The sequence below is a fragment of the Rhopalosiphum padi genome, chromosome 1 (assembly GCF_020882245.1).
Source record: "Rhopalosiphum padi isolate XX-2018 chromosome 1, ASM2088224v1, whole genome shotgun sequence".
NCBI lineage: Eukaryota > Metazoa > Arthropoda > Insecta > Hemiptera > Aphididae > Rhopalosiphum > Rhopalosiphum padi.
The window spans coordinates 3,447,709-3,453,708 of NC_083597.1; the positions used below are offsets into that span (position 1 = coordinate 3,447,709).

The 6,000-nt window shown below is 29.9% G+C and overlaps 1 pseudogene; it reads right to left on the reverse strand.

Moving 5' to 3' along the window:
• Positions 1-5,241: 5,241 nt before the first annotated feature.
• Positions 5,242-5,324, reverse strand: LOC132918767 (U4 spliceosomal RNA; annotated as a pseudogene).
• Between the last annotated feature and the right edge of the window lie 676 nt (positions 5,325-6,000).

Consider the following 6,000-nt stretch of genomic DNA (forward strand, 5'->3'; position numbering starts at 1 on the left):
ATGATGGTGAAGAAACGACTGAAGAGTCTGGTCGTAGTGGGACTGTTGGAGAGAAGGAAGTTGAAGAGACGTCTGACACAGTTCAAGGAAGGTTTGGCAGAGTGAGAAGGCCACCTGTGTGGCATGACGACTACATTATTAAATTGTAATTTTCTAAGTTTAAAATTATTAATTATTATGTAATTGTTGTCTAGGACTGAGACATTTTGTTGAATTGAATTTTTCTGAGTCATAATTATGTAATTGTTAAAACATTGTTAAGTGTAAGTTGAGGATTGTGATCTTGTAAATTGTAGATAAACGTTACTAATGTAATGCCTCAGTATGTATTCTGCTGTTGTTTATTGAATAGGAGAGTTTAACACACCTTTTCATGTTTTATACGGCCATCTACCAAGCTTCAACGGTAATGCTATAACCACTGAAAGCTGGAAGATCCAACACAACGAATGTGGAGAATGAGGTACGATTCAAAACACTGTAGACCAGTTAAGTTGTGTATAAGGTTGGTGACTTAGTGTTCATTCGAAAACCCACAGAGGCAACGGGAGACTCTACCAAGCTTCAGAGGAAGTGGCCCATTGGTGATTACAGAAGCCATGAATAATGAAGTCTACAAAGTGTCTGCATTAAAAACTACTGAAGGTAGACGATATACGACAGTAATGCATGTACCTCATATCAAGGGCTATCACTTACTGACAGCAGATAAATATGAACCACCACTCTGCAATGAAGAAGTGAATGAGCAAGAGGAAGAGGATGAGGAAGATAAATTGGTATAGAAGAAAAATCAACAACAACCATAGATAGCGCAGTGAGTCAATGTGAGAGACGAAAATCCAAAAGAGTAACAAGATCTCCAGATTGGCAAAAACTATAAGATGTAAGACAAAGTTCCTTTTAAATATAATGTTTAATAAATAATAATAATAATAATAATAATGTTCATACAGTTATTAGTTATGTTAAATTATATTCTTTAATATTGGTTATGTATAATATAATAGAGTTCCTGAATTGTTAAATTTGTATTTGTTATGTATAATGTAAGAAGGTTCTAAAATTTTTAAATTTTGTATTGGTTGTGTATAATAAATGAGGTTTCATATTTGTTTTATATTGTAATCATTATGTATAACATATAATTAAGTAAAGGATTCATTTTTATTTTTATTTTATTATATGTTAGAGATTAACTAAAACAATAATTTGTTATAAGTGAGGACACTTAATTGTCATAATGCCCGAATGATAATAATAATAATATATAGTGTGCTAAGGCAGTGAGAGGGGGAGTAGAAGCAGCCTGGTAACCTGTGCCAAGGTATAGCACACCCTGTCTTTTCACAATCTTTGCCTCAGACGGTTGTCGCGTATGCGTTAGTTGTTAGTTACATATTTTTTATACTAAGTATTGTGATGTGATATTGTTTAATAAAGGGCATAATAACAAAATATATGAGTTTTGCGTTAACATACCTACTTTAATTATAATTATATGTTTTATATTAGAAGAGAAATTCACAACAATATTTAAATCATGTGGAAATGCTTTCAAAGGCTCCCAAAGTTTCTCAGGATTTAGAAGGAGAGTCTTTACCTAAGCCACTAACCTACAGTAATACTAGTTATACTTATAATTATAATAATTATGTAAGTAAAATTAAATTTAAACAATACCTACTACATATTTATACCTACTTTTATTTTTTATTGAGTTGATAAAGCTATTCAATGATACTTAATTTACTGAATTTAATTTTGCTAATAGTTATAAAATGATCTTAATTCAGTTATGAATGACAAAAAAACTAAGTATGTTCTTGAACTCAGTGACTGATGTCTGACAGTCATTTAGATTTTTGTATAAAATATCTGTTGAAATAAAATATATTAATTTTTGAAACTGTTTTGTTTCTTATATAAAAAGAAGATGAAATCGACTACTTTAGATGAAATAGAATGCATGTTAGAAGAAATTCCAGGTGATGCAGCATTGAATTCTGACTTTGACAATTGTTCAGATGATGATGAATTTGTCCCATTGCATAATACTTCTTCATTTATTGATTATTTTGATATTGAAAATATGGCTATGCTCTCAAGTATAAAATTAGTTTGATTTATTATAATATTATATATATTTTTTAGAAATTGTATGTGTTGATGAATTGGGAGATTTGGATACCAATAAGGAAATCTGCGAAATCTCAACTAATACAACATATTTTTTTCTACCGACAACGTGTAATGAAGATTCTGATAAAATTGTCAACAATATTGGTATGTTGCAATTAATTATACAACAAATTAATTTTATTTAATATATATTTTTTTTAGACATTTTGAATGATAAATTGGGAAATGAGTACACAAATTAAAAAAATCAAAGGCAAGAAAAATTAAAAAAAAAAATTGATTAATTAACTACATTTTTTCACATTTACACGATTTAATAAATTATTGATTTAATTAAAATTTTATCAAAACGCAATAATTACAAAATTTCTATCGAAACGTGTTATTTTCGGAAATAACACGTTTTGAAAAAAATGATTTTTGAGTGATGTAAAACCCCATTAAATATGTAAATAAAGAGATTTTTTTTATAAAAATAACTGATTCGGTATGTTTTACTATTTTGAGATAAATATTAAATACTAAAATGTAAGATTTTAAGAGCTAAAACACAAAAACATTTTTCTGAAGAATTGTAATTTTGGCAATACCGCGTGATGACTTGTTACCCTTCAATTGGGGAATAATATTAATTAAGTATACAATAATAACAGCAATACTTACAACAACTAATACACATATACAAAGGACTTGAAAACAAAACTGATGAATTTAAATAAAAAAAGCTGAAATAAATAAATAATCCACTAACTGGGACATGAACCACACAGCTTGAATGGTGGCAAAATAAGTTTTAAGGTTTTGGCCAAACTTTAACATAAAAATACTACAACCAAATCACATATAATAACAAAAATGCATTTTAGTGCCACTGAAATACAGACCTTTCGGTGGCAGTGTGGCACTGATAACATAATATAAACTTTGCAAAAGCCAAAAAACACTGTAACTTAAATAAAAAAAAAAATAAATGAAATATAAAAATAAACCGTTAATCTCGTAGACCTTATACGCTTATACTAAGGTTAGTAATTTAGTATGCTCTAAATAGTCCAAAAAAGGCAATAATATAAAATAACTAATTAAACAATTAAATCGTCAAAATGCAATGGTATAAAATAAATATTTAAATAGTCAAAAAAAGGCAATAATATAAAGTAAATAATTCAACTGTCCAAAAATATAAAAATTAATTAAAATAGTAAAAAGGTACAATATAATATTACATATTAAAATTTAAAAATATCATTTTTTCAAAATTGTTGCTACTTAACCTATTTCGTTTTTCACTGATTGTTTGGCCAGCTTTTGAAAATATTCTTTCACATGGCACTGATGTAGCCATTATACATAATCTTTTTTTCATTATTGTAAAAAGTCTGGGGTAAACATTTTTATTTTCTTTCCACCACATTAATACATCGGCCGTTCTAGGAATTAACAGTTCTAATAAATATTTGTCTATTTCTATGATAGCTGCAGACTTAGAATTAGTCGTTTGTACAAGACTCTGCACTTCACTATCAAAATCATCCCATATAGAATCACTGCTTGAAGTTGGTGGTATTACAATTTGCGTATTATATTGATGCCCAGTATCTACATTCATATTAGTAGCTTTATTTATTAATGTTCTTTTAGCTTCTGTAAATGAATTAATATTAAAAAAACCATGTTTTTTAAACCGTGGATCTAATATTACCGCCTCACTATACAACATATTTTTTTCTAGATTGCCAAACCTATTTTCTATTTGGTTTGTCAAAACATTAATGAATGCTGTCGTTGCTGTGTTGGAGTTTTAGTTGTGAACAATAATTAAGTAGAACTTTAGAAAATACAACAACTTTTGAAATAGTACATGCAGCAACTTTATTTTCTAGTCCCCATTCAGTGACAACACGTATCAACTCATTTTTTAAATTTTCACTAGTATGTGACTCTGAATATTTAAAACATGAAAGTAAATAACTTTTAAGTTCACAGTTGTGATTTATAAAGTGGGTAGTTATAGCGGTGTAATTTTCATTTTTTACAGAGGTCCAGCTATCTGTGGTTAGACTTACAAAATTTGCATTTTCATGGATATCTTTTTTAACTTTATCATATATTTCACTGTACATAATTGGCAAGCGAGATTTAGTTAAAGTTTTTCTTGATGGTAAAGTATACCCAGGGTTTAAAATATTTAATAATTTGATAAATTCTCTATCCTCTACAATGCTAAAAGGATAGTATTCTTTTACTATCATTTTTAAGACTTGTTGGTCTATAATATTTCTTTTTACTGCACCTACAGGTTTGGGAATATATCGCGTTATGTTGGATTGAAATTGAACTGGTGGAGCTACGGGATCAGAAGAAGTTGACGTGCCGGGTATTTGATTTGAAACACAAATTTGTGAATTAACAGCCTAAGAATAATTATTGTTTTATTTTAATATTAAATATTGAAATTTTATATTGTATTATACCTATCAAATATAAAATGTATGATTATAAGATGTAAACCTACACTTATTTTGTTTATATTTGTAATTACCATACAGATACTCACTACATTTGAACTCAATGTTGGTTCAGTTGTTTCAGTTCTAGGATCATCAACTTCTTCATCGTCAATTCCTTTTCTTTTGGATAAATTAACACTCATATGTTTAGTACGTAAATGTCTCATCATGTTTGATGTTGACGACCGATTGTAACACAATGAATCACGGCACAAGCCGCATTTCACTTGGTCACCGGTCAATGTAAAATAATCCCAAACCACACTGATTTTACTCATTTTTAATTAATAATGTTGACAAAAATATAACAAGTAAGAAGTCTCAAAAGCAACTGTTCAATATTTTGTAAATCAGAAATACAGATATGACTTATAAAAGAAATTTAATTATATATAATATATGGAAGCTGGAATAACCGATATCTAGTGGCTTACTCAATATGAAATTCATCGCCAAATTTAACCTAACGTATTTTATTTGCGCGATTAATCCATGTTTCTGAAGATAGCGAGGCTCCCAATTAGTTGCTTAGTGTGTAAGCCACTTAAGATTTCGGTTATAATTAGGACTGGGATTTTGATGCTATGTCATTATAATGTAGTTTTTTTCAACTAGCAATAATCGCACCTTAGATGCACCTAATTGGTTACGATATCACCACTGCGCAAAGCTAATATAATTCTTATTGTGTATATTTTTATACATTTTTACTGTTTTAAGGACATTTCTCTACTTTTTAGACAATTTGTATGTTTATCCAATTAATTAAATATCCCCCCTAGAACCAAATCATAACTTCGCCACGGAATGAACAATTCATATCTATGGAGTCGATGCTCACGAGTTGAATAGAATTAACAAATCGGGAGTTGGTGAGTTGAGAGTCGACTCGGTGAGTCGACTCATTATAATGAACTGAGTTGAATGATTCAGTTCACCAGAATGAGTTGAAATTCCCATCCCTATAGCTCTATGGTTGAACTACACACGCCGCCCGCTAACAGTTAGATAAAAGCGTGTTCCTACTCCCTATCACAAGCTGACAGTGGGACAACCATAGGGGACAACGTGTGCAGTCCTGGCACGGGGCTCGGGCAGTTGGCACCGCGAACAACCGCAATGTCCTATGACCGCAAACGGCGCGAACGCCGAACACCAATACTATATAAATAGTTTTATTACATAAAATTAAATATGTTATAATACCTATACACAAATAAAACAGCAAAAAGAAGCGGACTATAGAGTTCGTTAGCCGTAAATGCGGGCGTTGACATAAGGTATGGCTACCAGTTTTGGGAAAACAGGCTGCTCTAAAACTACAAACCATTGGAAAATTGTTGGTTAT